The sequence below is a fragment of the Mytilus edulis genome, chromosome 1 (genome assembly GCF_963676685.1).
Source record: "Mytilus edulis chromosome 1, xbMytEdul2.2, whole genome shotgun sequence".
Classification (NCBI taxonomy): Eukaryota; Metazoa; Mollusca; class Bivalvia; order Mytilida; family Mytilidae; genus Mytilus; species Mytilus edulis.
Window position 1 is genome coordinate 1,067,132 of NC_092344.1, and position 20,987 is coordinate 1,088,118.

A 20,987-nucleotide genomic window follows, 5' to 3' on the forward strand; every position below is an offset into this window, starting at 1 on the left:
ATAAATTGATTAAAGTTAATTGGCATCAAATGACATCATATAATAAAAAATAGAACTGTCTCGTTCACTATGTCAATGGTCTGGGGAGACTTGTTATATCTCATTTATATAATAATTTACAATCTGATTTTAGTCTGTTTTAAAATCATACAAATCATGGTCACATCGACCTGAGACTGTGTTATTGTAGTCTCAGCATCGACCTATAATCTAAGAACAAAACTCCTATTTTACTTTACCTTTGACAGAGAATATAAAAAAGATGTGGTATGATTGCCAATGAGACAACTATCCACAAAAGACCAAAATGACACAGACATTAACAACTATAGGTCACCGTACGGCCTTCAATAATGAGCAAAGCCCATACCGCATAGTGAGCTATAAAAGGCCCCGATAAGATAATGTAAAACAATTCAAACGAGAAAACTAACGGCCTTATTTATGTAAAAAAAATGAAGTTGGGGAATACAAAAGACGGACAGAAGGACAAACAAACAAACAGACTGACTCTCTTATTACTTTATAAGAGTTCTTTAGAAAGCAGATGATATAATAACAAAAATCTAAGACAGAAGAGAGAACAAAGTCTATGGCTAAGGGCTGAAATTCTTTCCAATATATTAATATTTTCACATGCTTGAAAAAGCTAGAGGAAAAACAATAGGTGGTACTAGTGGGTGACCGCAGAAAAACCTTTTTCTTACTCTTCTGAACTTTAAAAGTGGCTCAATCTACTTGAAACAATAGCTACTACCACCTATATTAACTTGTATCTGTATAATTTGTGTAAAGAGGAAGGGAATATTTGTTGTCAATAATGGACACTTGTATCCATTTATTATTTCTAGACACATAAAATGTGCATCAAGCATCTGTGGCAGATGTTCTACAGATAGCTGTCAATTCTCTCTCCTCCAGAGTGATGGACATTTGTGAGATTTTTGTGTGAAGACTGTACTGTGTTGCCAAATTAAACTGTTGTAAAAAATCTGCAAGGATTGTAATTTATATCCTAGAAGAAATGTTAATTAATTCCTCCATTTCTGAACTCTTGTACATCAAGCATTTTCTTTGTAAAATTAAAAACATGCATTTTGAATTGATGTCTGACATTATTTACATAATATGTATTATTTACACACCTTAAAGTCAAATATGCAAGAACTTCTGTACTTATGATCTGGCCTTTAAAATATGCAAAGTACTTCTGTACTTTAATGATCTGATCAGGCCTAAAAATAAACGTTTCAACCCACCATATTATTGCTCGTCCCAAGTCAGGAGCCCCTGGCCTTTATGTCAGTCTTGTATGATTTTTAATTTAAGTTCATTTATATATTTTGGAGTTTAGTATGACGTTATCACTGAACTTAAGTATATATATATTTGTTTAGAGGCCAGCTGAAGCAGGTCTGACCCGCTGCAGGATTTTCTTGCTGTCCTTCAGCTGTTAGCTGCTTTTTGGTCGGGTTGTGGTCTCTTTAAAGTATATATATAGTCCATAAATTCTATAAGGATATTATCTGGTCAGGGTTTTAACTGTGCTTAATAAAAAAAAATGTCTAGTCGTGCTTGCAAGCTAAAAAGGTCATAAAATGTGTTGGGTCAGGCATGGAAATTTAATGGAGTCCGTGAACTGAGAACTATATATATTTTTTTTCCATCATCAGAAAGAATTAATATCAATCCACAAGATACAGTAACAAAATGTAGAAGTATAAGCATAATAATTCAACAAGAGTGCACACGCTGAAATGTCTCGCCTTCTATACTAATCATTGATATTATGTTGATAGTCCTAAGTATAAAGCTTAGTTTTATTACAACTGTCTCATAAACTTAACATTAACCAAGATAACTAAACAAAGACCAATGAACCTTGAAAATGAGGTCAAGGTCAGATGAACCATGCCAGGCAGACATGTACAGCTAACAATGCTTCTATACAACATATATAGTTGACCCATTACTTATAGTTTAAGAAAAATAGACCAAAACACAAAAACTTAACACTGTGCAATGAACCATGAAAATGAGGTCACCGTCAAATAAAACCTGCGCGACTGACATAAAGATCATTTAATATTTCCAAACACCAAATATAGTTGACCTATGGCATACAGTATTAGATAAAAAGACCAAAACTCAAAAACTTAACTTTGACCACTGAACCATGAAAATGAGGTCAAGGTCTCATGACATCTGCCCGCTAGACATGTACACCTTACCATCATTCCATACAACAAATATAGTAGACCTATTGCATATAGTATGAGAAAAACAGACCAAAACACAAAAATTTAACTATAACCACTGAACCATGAAAATGAGGTCAAGGTCAGATGACACCTGCCAGTTGGACATGTACACCTTACAGTCCTTCCATACACCGAATATACTAGCCCTATTGCTTATAGTATCTGAGATATGGACTTGACCACCAAAACTTAACCTTGATCACTGATCCATGAAATGAGGTCGAGGTCTAGTGAAAACTGTCTGACAGACATGACGACCTTGCAAGGTACGCACATACCAAATATAGTTATCCTATTACTTATAATAAGAGAGAATTCAACATTACAAAAAATTTGAACTTTTTTCTCAAGTGGTCATTGAACCATGAAAACGAGGTCAAGGACATTGGACATGTGACTGACGGAAGCTTCGTAACATGAAGCATCTATATACAAAGTATGAAGCATCCAGGTCTTCCACCTTCTGAAAAATAAAGCTTTTAAGAAGTGAGCTAACACCGCCGCCGCCGCCGGATCACTATCCCTATGTCGAGCTTTCTGCAACAAAAGTTGCAGGCTCGACAAAAATTATTCATATTTAAAGATTATGTTCAGTTGCTTCAGTTTATCCTTCATTTGAATGTTTGCTACAATAAATCATGATGCCCATCTTGCATCACTTTTCTTTTAAGAATGATTTAACAAAAAAGATTTTCTTATTAATTTTGATGAGTTTGACCTGCTACAACTAGGTAACCATGTTATCAAGATAAATCTCAATCACTTTCTCATTCAAAGTGTCACTGATTGATTTTGTGTGTTTTATACAGGTGTTATCACTTAAAACACAAAAATATCACTATGCAACTGTTATTACACCCTAAAAATCAATATACACAATTTATATTATAAAAACAAACTTCAGACTCAAACTTCTAATATAACATTTTAAAGACATTCTAAATTCGTCAGAGCACTTTTGAACTTCAACAAAAATAATCAATTGATCTTAAAAGCAAAGATGGCAGAATGTTTGAAAGAACATGCACTATAAAGAGAAAAATTTCCAAAAATATAAAAATATCAAGACAAAAATATCTAGGTTTTAATGTGTTTTTGATCATTATTGGTAAATTCCGTAATTACTGCATGCATTTACAGTAAAATTGTATTTTTAATATAACAGCAAAAAATGTGAAAGTTTTGATAATGGTAATATAAAAAAAAATAAAGCAAAAAATATTTAAAATGAAATAATAATAATGATTTTGAATAAAAAATATTTTTTATGAAATCAGTGCTATTTTCCTTTTTATAAATCACTATTTATATGGAAGTCTAGAAATGTATATATATTACCTCTTTTCATGAAATTATTTCCTTTCAAAATGAAACAAATAGCATTACCTTTCTTTGTTGAGTGATATTTTCTAATTAACTTTTATAAAACTGATCTGAAAAATAGTTCCTTCAAAATCCACATGCCACATATTAATATTCCAATTATTTCACAAATCAATAATATAAAATTTCATAATGTGAAATAAGACTCCATCTTTCTGTGATTGTATAATTACTATAGAAAGCTTTAATTAATGTATCATTGACACATAATATTATTGACTACTGACATATGTTCCATTACAAATGGAAAATGGATTTTCACTGTCAATTACCAGATCTGATATGGACAGTTTTTTCTGGAGAATTTATGGCACATTTAGAACATTTCTGATGGGGAAATGTATAATTTGACCCCTTTTAACCTGAAAGTTGGTGTTAATCATTAACACATTCCTCAATCAAATTAACTATTTATACATATGTCAAGCCCGAATTCTAAAAGTGCCAGCACATGTAAAAGTCATTTCTAGTTTTCTTCACATATGTCAAACTAAAGATTTCTCTTCCATCATAATCATCCTATCATTTTCTTCTCCATTTATATCTGACCAAAAACTTAAACACATCTCAAAACTAGTTCATTTATCATTAAAGAAAATATTCAGTTATTGTGTTGCTATAATTTTGGTTTTTCTTTAAAAAGATTTGTAAATAGCTTTCTGTCTTTTCATCTTTTTTTCGGCCCAGATTTTGCTGGTAGTCTTCAACTCCCCCCCCCCTTTTTTTTTTTTAACAAACTATGACCGTATGATTAGATGGATTTCAACAACTTAATTCATAAAAGATCAAGAAAAAAGTTGTGAACAATTAGGCAGCAACCATTTGATTTTCTGGGGGGGGCTATGGTTTTTTTTTTCTGTGCAAATTTTTTTTTCGCCTGCGGCGAAAAACAATCCATTTTTTTCGCGACAAGTCGAAAACAATTTTTTTCTTTCAATTTTAGCATTACATATAGTGACAGCTGAGGGTGAAACAAACAATTTTTTTTTCTCAGAATCAAAAACAAATTATTTTTTTCTCCAAAAACTGGAAAAAAAAACCATAGCCCCCCCCAGAAAATCAAATGGTTGCTGCCTTACATGTCGCGGTAAAGCATTTTTAACAAGCAAACCCTATTAGGTTTATAAGCAAGTTATAAAAGCCCTCGGATGACTAAATATGAAACTGCTTATAAAACAAAACGAAACATAAAGGCTTGAATCATATCTGTTAATTGAAATCGGAATTAATTGATGTTTATTGTCATGTCCAATGTTTAAAGTCCTTTACTGGGTGCCTTAGATTGGAATCAAATGTTTCATTAAGCCCTTTACTGGGCGCCTTAGATTGGAGTACATTTATTGATTTTCTTCTAGAAACTGCAAAAAAATGAATGAAATACAAATATAGTAGTTAGCAACCTATAACAATGAACCAATCATTTACAGGCTTCATAAGTTCATTTTGTACCAAAAATACTTCCCATACATTTGTTCAAATTCATTGATTTTGATAACCATTAATTATGCACTTAAATATATTTTTCTTTCAGTTTCCATGGTTGACTTCTAAATTCCCCCATAATTTGAAGCACTTGCCTACCTAACATTAACTGAAATACTTTGGAAATGTCTTACATAAACTGCTAGCATGTGCTAAGTAACTTGACTGATTTTATGTATTTAAGTAATTCAATAAAAAAAATCTTTAATTAATAAATTTAGAGATAACAGAAATTAATTTGAAAGAGTAGCCATTAAAATGCTGAGCAGTACAGATGTATGATACAAACATCAAAGAGAAACAATATTACAATTCTCTGTAATCAACCAGGAAATGAAGATTGAAACAAAAGTTTGTAAGATGCTAATTACAATGTGTTCTGTGAAGTAGAACATCACCACCTTCCACACGATCAAGTGCTATCTGATTAAAATGTTAATAACTCAATCACAAACATCAACATTGCCAAATACAATTGTTGTTATTTCCCATTGGCAATAATAGTAGCATCTTTAAAGATACTCAATCTAGAAAGATTATTTTAAGAATCAAGCCTTGTCAAAAGAAAGTTTTTGAAGGAAAAAAATATATACGTTCCAGTTGCTTTTTTTAAATGCAAATTTTACTTATCTCCCTTGCCTATCAATTCCACACTTCAAAATACATGAAAAAAATTCTTATCCCATTTGGACAAAGGGGGAAATTATTATATGTTGTATCTCCTTTGGTATTTAGCAGAGTTCATGCAGCTACCATTCATAATTCTGAAAAGCAGGTTCCTTTTAATGGCTGTGCCCATAATTTTTTTTTTTTTTTTTTATTCAACAACAGTATTGCTCGCTGTTAACAATTACTCCACTGACACAGCTATCTCAGTGATATTACTCAATTGTTCATTGTTACCTAAATGCAAGGTTTTTAACCTTTTAGCTACTATGTTGTGTCTTGTGTACTTTTCTTGCCTGTTTGTCGTTTTCTTTTTTAGCCATGGAGTTGTCAGTTTACCTTACGATTTCGCCACGCCTTGCCCTGACCTTTGCTCCAAGAGCTTTTTCCAGGGAAAAAGCAACAAGGACACAACTTTCATATTCTTCATTATTGAATGAATCTAAAAATAATACCAGGTTATTTAAGTACCTTTATAATTATTGAAGGTGTAAAAAAGCTTGATAATAAAAAGTTATATTGCTCCAAAATCTCATTAAACCATCAACAAATGATTGATTTCTCATTAACTAGTGATGATTAAAAAAAAGTTTTTATCTCCCTTTGAAATGTTTTACATTGCATTTAACTGATTACAGAAGTCAGAATGGATTTGAAAAATGAATTACAGTTTATCTATTAATAGTTTAGATCTGGCTAGAAATAATCTGACCCTGTCAAATTCTGAAGATAAAAGTTAACCTACCACAGTAAAAAGGAAGGGAATAGTCAGGATAAAATAATTTCCCATGTTTTTTGGAATTTGAATATCATAACATCAACCAGAATTAAACGGAATAAGGGGAACAATTTATATGAAACAGTCAGACAACAATAATACAGTGGTGAACTTTTAATATCAAAGGGAAATCCCCCAGGTCTGACTACCAATACAAATGCTATAAGACACCTACAACTTTAATAAACTGGTACATAAAATTGGAAAATGACTAAATTCATTCTGTAACATCCATCTCCTAAATAGTTCGTATAGCCTCCTTTCTGTCTTAAATCATTGGTTTAATCGTATGTAAATATGGCGCCCACATTCCTTATTCCATACCAAATCCAATAATCTTTACAAAGTTGCAGCAGAGTAATAAAGTAAATCAGCCCTTTAGGAAAGAGTGAAGACTTTTGACAGATATGTTTAATTACGTCATGTCTGGGAAAGAGTGACTCATGCCTCCTGTCCCGATCTTTCCAAACAAACACAGAAGAAAATCTATAATGCCGCCAATAGTTTTAATTTCTGATAACAACTGTGTTTCTTTTAAACCTTTAATACTGTGCAGCCAATAGTTTTAATTTTTGAAAACAACTGTGTGTCTTTTAAACCTTTAATACTGTGCAGCCAATAGTTTTAATTTTTGAAAACAACTGTGTGTCTTTTAAACCTTTAATACTGTGCAGCCAATAGTTTTAATTTCTGATAACAACTGTGTTTCTTTTAAACCTTTAATACTGTGCAGCCAATAGTTTTAATTTTTGAAAACAACTGTGTTTCTTTTAAATCTTTAATACTGTGTAGCCAATAGTTTTAATTTTTGATAACAACTTTTATCTTACCTCCTATACATTTCCAGGAATATGATTGGTTAAAAGCGTCCGCGTGCAAACCGTGTATATTTGATATTAGGTTAGTAGGGAGGCGGAGCTTATCTCATACACGGTTAGTAGTGGAGTTACGTCCCTTTATATGCCTTATTAGGTAAGAATGGGGCGGGATTTATTTCATACACGGTTAGTAATGATGTTATGTCCCTTTATAAAAAACAAAACGGTACTGAGAAAAAATCTTAAAAGTTCCAACAGACGAAGAAATTGTTCCTTTAAAAATTGTTAAACGATGATGACTGATGTACCCACATTTTGACTATTATATTTATTGTGTCTGTTTATTTAACGCATCAATGTAAAAATATCGGAAATTGATGAGACTGTCATAAAAGTGAGAGGGTTAGCGCTATAGAACCAGGTTTAATCCACCATTTTCTACATTTGAAAATGCCTGTACCAAGTCAGGAATATGACAGTTTTTGTCCATTCGTTTTTGATGCGTTTTGTTATTTGATTTTGCCATGTGATTATGGACTTTCCCAATTGATCTTCCTCTAAGTTCAGTATTTTTGTGATTTTACTTTTTTCTTAAGATTAAAATAAATTCATAAAACACATTTAAACCTTACAAGTCGTTATTGTTGGCATAACGATAGGACTAATGGAAGTATTTTCTTAGTGCTAACAGTATTGAAGACTTGCTCATTTTGAGAATCACTAGTCTTAATTTCACACTTTAAGATAGTCGGTAAGATTCTTATCTCATACACGGTTAGTAGTAGAGTTACGTCCCTTTATATGCCTTATTAGGTAGGAATGGGGCAGGGCTTATTTCATACACGGTTGGTAATGGTGTTATGTCCCTTTATAAAAAACAAAACAGTACTGAGAAAAAATCTTAAAAGTTCCAAAAGACGTAGAAATTGATGCTTAAGATTGAAATAAATTCATAAAACACATTTAAACCTTACAAGTCGTTATTGTTGGCATAACGATAGGATCAATGGAAGTATTTTCTTAGTGCTAACAGTATTGAAGACTTGCTCATTTTGACAATCACTAGTCTTAATTTCACACGTTAAGATAGTCGGTAAGATAAATTCGTTACATAGTGTGCTAGTGACATAATACGGTATATATGGGGTCAGTAAATTGACAAGTCACAAAACCTGTTAGTATAGAAGCAGTGCTTCAAATGATGATTGTTATTTTGTCATTTTAGTTTGAAATCATAACCCTTAGCTAAGATATGCTTAAGACTTAAAGTCTGAAATGTAGCCCAACAAATGCCAAAACAAGAATTTAGTTTAGACATGTCTATGGTTCTTGCATGTTTCAGCTAGACATATTTAAAGTGAAATATCATGTCACAATTTCACTTCGAGTTAATCAAGTCCATTTACTAGTAAGAAAGCTTTTATCAGAAGACAAACCATTTAGAATTGATTGCTGAACTCTAACAGTACTTTAATATACAACAACAAAACTGTTTTAATATTTAATTGTTTTACAGCATCCCTGTATCTCCTTATCGTTTCTGACATGTCCTAAAGGGGAAACAAACTTTTAGCTGACTGCCATGAAAACTCTCACAAACTCATCAAACTTTCATGACCATTTTAGTGGGATGCCTTGTAGATAGATATACTAATTCAATTTATACTTCTCTTACTACACTCGAGGGGACAGAGCTGTATTATGTATATACCAGTCTTAACAGATTTCTCTACAGTTAATCCTATTATCTGGATTAAAACAACAAACATACAAATATTTGTCTCATTCTTAATTGTCAGTAATCAATAACTGACTTACATTTAAGGCAACCTTGAAATAGATATAGGAAGATGTGGTATGAGTGCCAATTAGACAACTCTCAAGCCAAGTAACAATTTAGAAAAGTAAACCATTATAGGTCAAGGTGCGGCCTTCCACACAGAGCTTTGGCTCACACCGAACAGCAAGCTATAAAGGGCCCCAAAAATCACTAGAGTAAAACTCATCTCAATTCCAATCCAGGAATCCATCAGTCACGTCTCAGTCATTACAGCTGAACGGACGTGCTGGGCCAGCTCTCCTTTACCCACTATCTTCGATGAGGGTTTACAGTTAGATATCAACGACTTACTACTTAAGATGACAGAAACCAATCCATGCGGTACAGATAGACGTAGTAGTTGGCGTACCCGCGTTAACATGCACTCCAAAACCATTGTATCATGGGGAGTGTTATGCTGATTAACGTCCGAGGGCTGTATCCTAGGCTGTTGGGTGATACGACCTTCATTTCACTGCCTCACGGCTTTGGTCCTGATAATGCTTCCTGTCATCTTTCGAACTACGTCCGAGATCATCTACCAGTACTCCATCATCAAGGCTAGCGGGCTGCCAAGCTGACCAAACTGGCCCTGAAAGCAGCCGTTGTGAAGTAAACCAACATCAAAATAGTCAACAAACCAAAAACAACTCACCAAAACTAAGATGGCGGCCTACATATTGCGACCTCCACTACTTGTTCCTGACCCATGGCATCAAAATATGATAAAGCTCACCAAACGCCTTCGGGCACCGAGCCGACCGTGCGAGGGCTGTATAGCCAGTCAAGGTCGTTAAACACCACCATATATATATATATAGAGTAAATCTATTCAAAAGGAAGAGCTGCGACCTATCAAATTTCATTCTCCTTATATTTTTTTAATAAGTCAATGCGTTGTTTCACTTTGTTTTTCAAAATTCAAATTTCATTTACAAGTTCATGGTCACATTATATATATTATATATAACAATATGAAAACATCAGTTCTACATAGACATATATATTGTCAAAAAACTTCAACATTAAAATCAAATGTAATGTAAGGTCAACAAAAGTCAATAAACCATGTCAATTCAACACAAGAAAACACATTTTGTGCCTGATTTGGCTACAAGATGACCTTGACTTTTAACCTTAAAATAGCATTTATAATACTAAGAGCTCTACTGACCTCCAACATGTTTTGTTCATAAATCTATGAAACACATGACCTTGAACTTTGACCTTGAAACTATATAGAACTCCTGACTCTAACTATAGCAACAAACAATCTTGAGGAAGATTGGATAAAATACTGGATCTGTATGGTATCTATAAGACTGATAGTGTTTCTCTATCCTTACATAAATGATCTTCTGTTAAAATTCTAGCATGTAAAAAGATAGCTGTTCATAATATCATAAAGTTTAAATTATCAGGAAAATTATCATTTGTCAGAGAACAGGTAGATAGATGCAGAACAAAGTGGCATATAAGTACCATCAAAATGTATTCAGGAAATTGATTGTAGAAATCATAGCACATAATAATAGAGCAGCTTGGATAATCTTCTACACATTGCTACTGACGCCAACAACCTATCTATGTTAAGACTTACACCCTGTTATAGATATAGAGGTCATACTGTTTATACAAGGTCAAAACGTTACAATGATAGATGAGAAATGATGTCATCTTGTTGATGATTATACTTAAATCTGTATTGGAGTGCCTCTTTGTTTATAGCAGTATAGGAACAGCTATTGTAAACTGTCTGAAGATAAACCATTAATAAAATGATAAGTAAAAATCATCAAATCACAATAAACACAAATGTTTTCTGCAATAATTTTCTTTTATGTCTAATACAACTTTAATTTAGGAAATTCCATTCATTGTAGCTTTCATTACTATTTGAGACAATATTTTATATTTCTTTAATATTGATGATCCTTATAATTTTCAAATTAATGTAGTACAAAATGAATTATATATGAAAAAAGAATAGCAGAAATAGAACTAATTTAGCTATTTTGTCCTCTAAAACCAACAGCTGCCGGCATTTAAGAGTTATAGACTTGTAATATATAAATCGGCAAGTCATGATTGATGGATGTTTGCCTAATGTATAATTGAATGATTATTTCATGAATATTCAGAACATAAGAACCATTTTTGTTCAGAAAGGTAAACAGGCTTGGTATCTATTAATACTTGGAATTTAATATGGACATTTTACAGTCAACAAGATTTAGGGCATGTTAAATAGTTAAAAAAGGCCTTCTTGAGAAGTATAGGCCCCTGATAGAAATTTTGGGTCCTCAATGCTCTTCAACTTCATACTTTCTATGAGCGCCATTGATGAGTCCATATGAAATGTGTGTCTGGCTGACCAAATATTAGTCCTGGTAATATATGATAGATTTATCAACCCTTCTGGAGGAAAGCACCAAGGGCTATAATCATTGTACGAGCACTCTTCCCAGAGGGAATCCGTATTCAACAGTCAGAGTTCTGATCATTTTTAGTAACTATTAGTGGTGGATCCAGAAATCTTCCCAGAGGGAATCCGTATTCAACAGTCAGAGTTCTGATCATTTTTAGTAACTATTAGTGGTGGATCCAGAAATTTTCATAAGTGGGGACCTGAGTTTGACTGCCTTAGTAAGAAGCGTCCAACCCCAGTCATGCTTCAGTCATTCCCTATATAATCAACAAAATTTTCACAAAAAAGGGGGGGGGGGGGGGTGGATGGCCCCTCCTGTTATATATTATTTTCTACACTACATGTAAATGCATGTTAAAAGTTGTATGCCACTTAGCTGGTAATATTAACATAAGCTTACATAAGTGTTACTTATAATAATCAGAAGAATAGTTTTTTTTCTAGAGGTGAGAATTATTTGTTATGCCTGTTACATAACACAGGCAGAGTAAATCAGTCATATTATGTCAACGCTGCCTAGTTTTTCCTCCATATCTATATCAACAATTCAATTTACAGACATTATTTGTACTCATTACTTGCCTAATAACATAATTAACTATTATTTCCTAGCTTCTGTTTTGTCATCTCTGACGGATACATTTGTTTTACTGATGTAAACAGATGAACAAACCAGATGCTCCGCAGGGCGTAGCTTTATACGACCGCAGAGGTTGAACCCTGAACAGTTGGGGCAAGTATGGACACAACATTCAAGCTGGATTCAGCTCTAAATTTGGATTGTGATTAAATAGTTGACACAGCATAGGTTTCTGACACAGAATGAATGTGTTCTAATGAACTTAAAATTTTTGTTTTCTCTTAGAGCAATTCACTATGCTGTTGAATATTAATCCTCTCAAAAAAATGTTTGAAGAAATTTTCTTTTTTATTTATGAAATTTCAAATGAGAAAAATTGAACCCAATTTTTTTAATCACATTACCCTTTCCCTTATTCCAAAACTAATCTCAATTAAAATTTCTAATGGAGTTTGCAACAATAACTACTCATTTAAATACATCATAAAATATTAAGATGTAAAAAAACTGCTTGTTATCACTGAATGGTAAAGATTATTTTAATTTATCAGTTGGTAGTAAAAAGTGAATATACATTGTATATTGTATATAACAAAGATTTAAGTTGATTCTGGACAAAGAAAGATAACTCCAATTAAAAAAAAATCTTGCTATTGCACAATATTTTGCAATTAGATATTTCTTGCTTACTATTCTGGACAAAGAAAGATAACTCTAATTAAAAAAAAATTTGCTATTTCACAATATTGTGCAATTAGATATTTCTTGCCATTGCGCAATACTGTGCAATTGAAAAGACTTGCTATTGCACAATACTTAATATAATAATTTTGGATCCTGATTTGGACCAACTTGAAAACTGGGCCCATAATAAAAAATCTAAGTACATTTTTGGATTCAGCATATCAAAGAACCCCAAGATTTCAATTTTTGTTAAAATCAGACTAAGTTTAATTTTGGACCCTTTGGACTTTAGTGTAGACCAATTTGAAAACAGGACCAAAAATGAAGAATCTACATACGCAGTTAGATTTGGTATATCAAAGAACCCCATTTATTCAATTTTTGATGAAATCAAACAAAGTTTAATTTTGGACCCCGATTTGGACCAACTTGGAAACTGGGCCAATAATCAAGAATCTAAGTACATTTTTAGATTCAGCATATCAAAGAACCTAACTGATTCATTTTTTGTCAAAATCAAAGTAAGTTTAATTTTGGACCCTTTGGACCTTAATGTAGACTAATTTGAAAACGGGACCAAAGGTTAAGAATCTACATACACAGTCATGACAGTTAGATTCGGCATATCAAAGAACCCCAATTATTCAATTTTGATGAAATCAAACAAAGTTTAATTTTGGACCCTTTGGGCCCCTTATTCTGTTGGGACCAAAACTCCCAAAATCAATACCAACCTTCCTTTTATGGTCATAAACCTTGTGTTTAAATTTCATAGATTTCTATTTACTTATACTAACGTTATGGAGCGAAAACCAAGAAAAATGCTTATTTGGGTCCCTTTTTGGCCCCTAATTCCTAAACTGTTGGGACCTAAACTCCCAAAATCAATACCAACCTTCCTTTTGTAGTCATTAACAATGTGTTTAAATTTCATTGATTTCTATTTACTTAAACTAAAGTTATTGTGCGAAAACCAAGAATAATGCTTATTTGGGCCCTTTTTTGGCCCCTAATTCCTAAACTGTTGAAACCAAAACTCCCAAAATCAATCCCAACCGTTCTTTTGTGGTCATAAACCTTGTGTCAAAATTTCATAGATTTCTATTAACTTAAACTAAAGTTATAGTGCGAAAACCAAGAAAATGCTTATTTGGGCCCTTTTTGGCCCCTAATTCCTAAAATGTTGGGACCAAAACTCCCAAAATCAATACCAACCTTCCTTTTGTGGTCATAAACCTTGTGTTAAAATTTCATAGATTTCCATTCACTTTTACTAAAGTTAGAGTGCGAAAACTAAAAGTATTCGGACGCAGGACGACGACGACGACGACGACGCCGACGCCGACGACGACGACGACGACGACGACGCCGACGACGCCGACGCCAACGTGATAGCAATATACGACGAAAAATTTTTCAAATTTTGCGGTCGTATAAAAAATCAGACAATAAAACCACATGCATATACAGCACATGTTTCACTCAAGTCATTGGAAAGACAACCTCTCTGCTCAGGTCAATTACACTGGTCTGGTAAAGTCATTCATAACAAAGGCTGCAACAATATCCATCTTTATATTTTTTTGCTATAGACATTATTTAACATTTGGTTTTAACTGAGTTTTGTCTCTGAATGACCCTTAGATGTGTCTTGAAATGATCTTCCAACACGAAAAACAGTCACTTTTATAATGACGACAATATTTTATATTAAAATGTAATATTTTGGCATAACAAAATGTGTGCCTTTAAGTAATGGCAGCCAAATTTGCATACAAGTGTAAATTAGAAATCTCATAATCTTATTCTTTCATTTGAAAACCAGATGCTCCGCAGGGAGCAGCTTTATATGACAGCAGAGGTTGAACCCTGAACAGTTGGGGCAAGTATGGACACAACATTCAAGCTTGATACAGCTCTGAATTTGGATTGTGATTAAATAGTTGACACAACATAGGTTTCTGACACAGAATGAATGTGGTCTAAGAACTTAAAACTTAAAAACTTTAAAACTTTAAATTGGACATTCACCTATTATGATCCAAAAAAAAGTTTAATTTTTGACCCTTTGGACCTTAATGTAGACCAATTTGAAAACAGGACAATACTGTGCAATTGAATATCTTGCTATTCAATTGAAAATTTCTTGCTATTGTGCAATATTGTTCAATTAGATATTTCTTGCTATTGCACAATATGGTGCAATTGAAGATTTCTTGATATTGCACAATACTGTGTAATTGAAAATTTCTTGCTATTGCGCAATATTGTGCAATTAGATATTTCTTGCTATTGCGCAATACTGTGCAATTGAAGATTTCTTGCTATTGCACAATACTGTGCAATTGAAAATTTCTTGCTATTGCACAATACTGTGCAATTGAAGATTTCTTGCTATTGCGGAATACTGTGCAATTGAAAATTTCTTGCTATTGCACAATACTTAATATAATAATTTTGGACCCCGATTTGGAACAACTTGAAAATTGGGCCCATAATCAAAAATCTACGTACATGTTTAGATTCAGCATATCAAAGAACCCCAAGAATTCAATTTTGTTAAAATCAAGCTGAGTTTAATTTTGGACCCTTTGGACCTTAATGTAGACCAATTTGAAAACTGGACCAAAAATTAAGAATCTGAATACACGGTTAGATTTGGCATATCAAAGAAGCCCAATAATTCATTTTTTGATGAAATCAAATAAAGTTTAATTTTGGACCCTTTTGGCCCCTAATTCCTTGGGACCAAAACTCCCAAAATCCATCCAAACCTTTCTTTTGTGGTCATAAATCTTGTGTTAAAATTTCATAGATTTCTATTAACTTATACTAAAGTTATTCTGCGAAAACTAAGAAAAATGCTTATTTGGGACCTGTTTTTGGCCCCTAATTCCTTAACTGTTGGGACTAAAACTCCCAAAATCAATCCCAACCTTCCTTTTGTGGTCATAGACCTTATGTTAAAATTTCATAGATTTCTGTTTACTTATACTAAAGTTATTGTGCGAAAACCAAGAAAAATGCTTATTTGGGCCCTTTTTGGCCCCTAATTCCTAAACTGTTGGGACCAAAACACCCCAAATCAATCCCAACCTTCCTTTTATGGTCATAAACCTTGTGTTTAAATTTCATAGATTTCTATTTACTTTTACTAAAGTTATAGTGTGAAAACCAAATGTCTTCGGACGACGACGTTGACGACGCCAACGTGATACCAATATACGACCAAAAAATTTCAATTTTTGCGGTCGCATAAAAATAAGGTTCTATTATTTTGCACACATAAAATATCTATAAGGTACATATATTTTTCACTGGGGAACTCCCTATTTTCCACAATGCAGTAGAACTTAAATCTAAATGTCAATTCAGATAAATATACATGAACATCTTAGGCCATAAAAAAGAATAGGTTTGTTTACCCAAACGCTACCTACCCAGAAAAAAGCTGCCTACTCAAATTCTTTTATTGTCCTGATTTGAAGAAGGTTTTTTTTAATCAGATAGGCATGAAGACTAATAAACACCCGATACTTCAATTTTTCTTTAAAAAAAAAAAAAAAAAATGACTACAGTAGCTACCTACCCACTGTCTCAACCTTTGGGTAGGGTTTGGGCAAACCAAAATATTTTTAATTGTGGCCTTAATAGCAATCTAACAGGATTCAATATAATCACTTATGAATAATAGAAATTGAAATTTAATGATATTGTTTATTAAATGATAAGAATCAATAAATATATATATAGATCAGATTAGCTGCTGATCACTAATGTAAATAATATCAACATTAACCACCCTCATCATATTTCAAGTCATATTAAAAAGACCCATTCCTGAATTTCCCCTTCCACTAAGTTCTCTTTCCCACAATAAAGCAGAACAAGAGGCTGTCACAACGACAGCAAACCGGATTTATTAACATTTATTTGTGTCCTGGCAATATCACAAGAACCATTACTGATGAATGGTGAAAGTGAAAATCGTCAATATCAAATTTGACCTCCATTTTGTCATCAGTATCAACATATTAAAATTTGAAAAGCTTAGATTGAATGGTTCATGAGTAAATGCAACAACGTGAATGGAAACGCCATTTTACGATCTTTCAAAAACCATAACTCCTGAACGGTAAAAGTCAAAATCGTCATTATTGAACTTGACCTCTATTTTGTCATCAGTAACAACATATTAAAATTTCAAAAGCTTTGGTTGAATGGTTCATGAGAAAATGCACGGACACGACGGGAAACACCATTTTTCAATCTTTCAAGAACCATAACTCCTGAACGGTAAAAGTCAAAATCGTCATTATTGAACTTGACCTCCATTTTGTCATCAGTAACAGCATATTAAAATTTCAGAAGCTTTGGTAGAACAGTTCATGCATAAATGCACGGACACGACTGGAAACTCCATTTTTCAATCTTTCAAGAACCATAACTCCTGAACGGTATAAGTCAAATTCGTCATTATTGAACTTGACCTCCATTCTGTCATTAGTAACAACATATTAAAATTTGGGAAGCTTTGGTAGAACAGTTCATGCGTAAATGCACGGACACGACTGGAAACTCCATTTTTCAATCTTTCAAGAACCATAACTCCTGAACGGTAAAAGTCAAAATCGCCATTATTGAACTTGACCTTCGTATAGTTGTCAGTAATAACATATTAAAATTTTAAAAGCTTTGGTTGAACGGTTCATGAGTTAATGCACGGACAACATTTGATTGCCGCCCGCCCGCCCGCCCGACCGCCCGGCCGCCCGACCGCCCGGCCGCCCGCCGAGCATCCCCAAATCAATAACCGACATTTTTGTCACAAAAATCCGGTTAATAAAATTAAGCATTCAGTTTTATTTCAAAGTCTCTGTAGTCTCGATAGTCAGTGAGTCTGAAAATTAGACATTAGACTAAAAGTTAATCTATTAGCCAACCAATCAGGCTTCAATGAATCAATAACCACATCAATGAAACCTTTTGTAGTCACAAAATCTGATTTAAATCTGGTGCCGTCTGCACAATTCTGCATCTACTGAATGATTTGTATAATATCAAAAAGCCACTATCTTATCAAGCTCCTCACTCATCATGATCTCTGCTGAATGTTACTTTGGGTGAACAAAACTACTTCAGAAGATGTTTTTTTTTTCAGTTTTTTTATGGATTTCTTTAAAAAGATAAGATAGGTATAGAAATGAAAATGAAGTTAACAATTTAAGATGATCTGATAGATTAAAATAACAAGTGAGTAATTGTTGTTTTAAATACCATCCCTTCAACTTTCATCACAATCAGGTTATCATGGTTATTTCTCATGTAAAGAGAAAAAAACTTACAGAAAAAAAAATTCCATTCTCTTTTCATTTTTACATACCAAAAATCACAAAAAATGTTAGCAATCAAACTTGCCAAAACACTCTGTACAATTTACGATCAACTGATGCATTTTGTCTTCAATCTGTATAAAATAATGGGGAAGGTGTCCATAGAACACACATGTTTTAAAGGAACATAACTCAAGAACTTTAAAAGTGACACTACCCAAATTTGCAATTTATCTGAGATTTTCGGTAATAAGAATTGTGCAATATAATGTTTCATAATATTTAGTTGAGGCAAGCAAAAGTTAGAAAATAGAAGCAAAAAATTCAGCAATTTCAAGATACTAAGGGCATAACCCTAGAACAGTAAAAATGCCATCAAAATTCAAACTTGATCTCTGTTTTGTTGTCATGAGCACTCACCATTGTGCATAAAGATTCTAAAAATTTGGTCAAGACAAAAGGAAATGAAAAAATTCAAGCATTTGTTCCATTTATAAAGGGGCATAACTCTAGAATGGTAAAAGTGATGCCACCAAAATTTACACTTGATCTGTGTTTTGTTGTAATAAGCATTGTGTTTAAGTTCAAATCATAACAATTGGTTGAGGCAAACTAAAGTTAAAGAACAGAAACCAATTTTGATATGTACGGACATACTGAGAGGGACAAGGGTAAAACTTAATGCCCCATTGTAGAGTCTAAACAGTAGGGCATTAAAATGGTAAATTGCTTAGAAACTTTAACAACCATAATTTTGCAGTACATTACAGTGTTCAAAAGTTAAAGTTCATTAGTACTTCAAATGACTTATTAACTTAGTACCTTGCCTTCATTTGCACCACTTTAATCAATATGCAGGTTAATTAGATTCTTCCTCCTTTGATGGTGACAATACTTGGTACAAACATTGCAAAAACTATAATAAACCAATAATAAATAATAACATGTGACTTTGAAGAGTTTGAAACTGTTAACCAAGTCTTTGACAGTCTGAGCATGAGACTTAATCTTACTGATATATACCTGACATTTTTTTTATATCTATAATAGAAAGTGCACAATGCATATAGGTCACATGTCAGATAGCTGCATGAATATAGGTCAATTTAGGTCGGGTAAGTACATGTAAGTGAAGACTGTAATATTTGATCCTAAACTAAAATTCCATTGAGGCCTATTTTTATGTACTTAAAATGTAAGTGCATGAAGAATTATATAAGCCTACAGAGTAAGGAAATAATACTAATTGCATCTTTATTCTGCAAAGTAAGCTTTAGTAATGTCACATAATAAATCAAAAGAAGTTCCAATAACGTAATTACTGTCCAACATGCCACATAGACTAACTCAAGGAGAACACAAAGTGATTTATAACATTAGGTAATAATTCCAGGCAACTATTGATTTCAAACTTTACCAAACTAGACTTACAAATGGATAAGTGCAGGACATATTTTTCATTTCCATGGTAACTGAAAAGGAAATCTTCAGATGTCAACCTTTTTTTAAATTGAACTTATTTTTATTTTTTGCTCCGACTCCGAGGTTTAATTGATCTGTTTTCAGTGGCTACTATGAATTTCATTTTCTGAAATGAACATTTTAATGGATTTGATGAAGTTCTACACTTTAGAAGTAAAAAGCAAATAGAAAATTGACACGCTACTTCTGAAAAACAACCAATAAACTACGCATTTTCATTCTAATGCATTTTCCAGATACTTTATAAAGTTAATTTTGCTGAATCACAGTTTTTTAAGTTTTATATAAGCAATCTAATTTTAAAGAGTACAAAGAGGTGACACTTAAATATTGATATATTGCAGAATCAGTGGTTATATGACTAAAACCAGCATTATCATTTCAAAATTTTATTTAAACAAGAGTGCACACGCTGAAATGTCTCGCCTTCTTTACTTATCATTGATATTATGTTGATAGTCCTGAGTATAAAGCTTTATTAAAAACTGTCACATAAACAACATTAACCAAGATACCTAAACAAAGACCAATGAACCATGAAAACGAGGTCAAGGTCAGATGAACCATGCCAGGCAGACATGTACAGCTAACAATGCTTCCATACAACAAATATAGTTGACCTATTACTAATAGTTTAAGAAAAATAGACCAAAACACAAAAACTTAACACTGAGCAATGAACAGTGAAAATGAGGTCGAGGTCAAATAAAACCTGCGCGACTGACATATAGATCATAAAATATTTCCATACACCAAATATAGTTGACCTATGGTATATAGTATTAGATAAAAAGACCAAAACTCAAAAACTAAACTTTGACCACTCAACCATGAAAATGAGGTCAAGGTCAGATGACATCTGCCCGCTAGACATGTACACCTTACAATCATTCCATACAAAAAATATAGTAGATCTATTGCATAAAGTATGAGAAAAACAGACCAAAACACAAAAACTTAACTATAACCACTGAACTATGAAAATGAGGTCAAGGTCAGATGACACCTGCCAGTTGGACATGTACACCTTACAGTCCTTCCATAAACCGAATATACTAGCCCTAATGCTTATAGTATCTGAGGTATGGACTTGACCACCAAAACTTAACCTTGTTCACTGATCCATGAAATGAGGTCGAGGTCAAGTGAAAACTGTCTGATGGGCATGAGGACCTTGCAAGGTACGCACATACCAAATATAATTATCTTATTACCTATAATAAGAGAGAGAATTCAACATTACAAAAAATCTAAACTTTTTTTTCAAGTGGTC

At 32.8% G+C, this 20,987-nt stretch overlaps 1 protein-coding gene across 21 annotated transcripts in view; it reads right to left on the reverse strand.

Moving 5' to 3' along the window:
• Positions 1 to 20,987, reverse strand: part of LOC139521208 (receptor-type tyrosine-protein phosphatase S-like) — a 151,906-nt gene that overhangs the window by 97,531 nt on the left and 33,388 nt on the right. The window contains exon 1 of one of the 21 annotated variants that reach the window (XM_071314685.1): positions 3,648 to 3,714. The exons of the other annotated variants lie outside the window; for them this stretch is intronic. The gene's annotated coding sequence lies outside the window, so the exon portion shown is untranslated. Of the gene's footprint in view, positions 1 to 3,647; positions 3,715 to 20,987 lie in introns of those variants that run through there. 21 annotated transcript variants of the gene reach the window in all.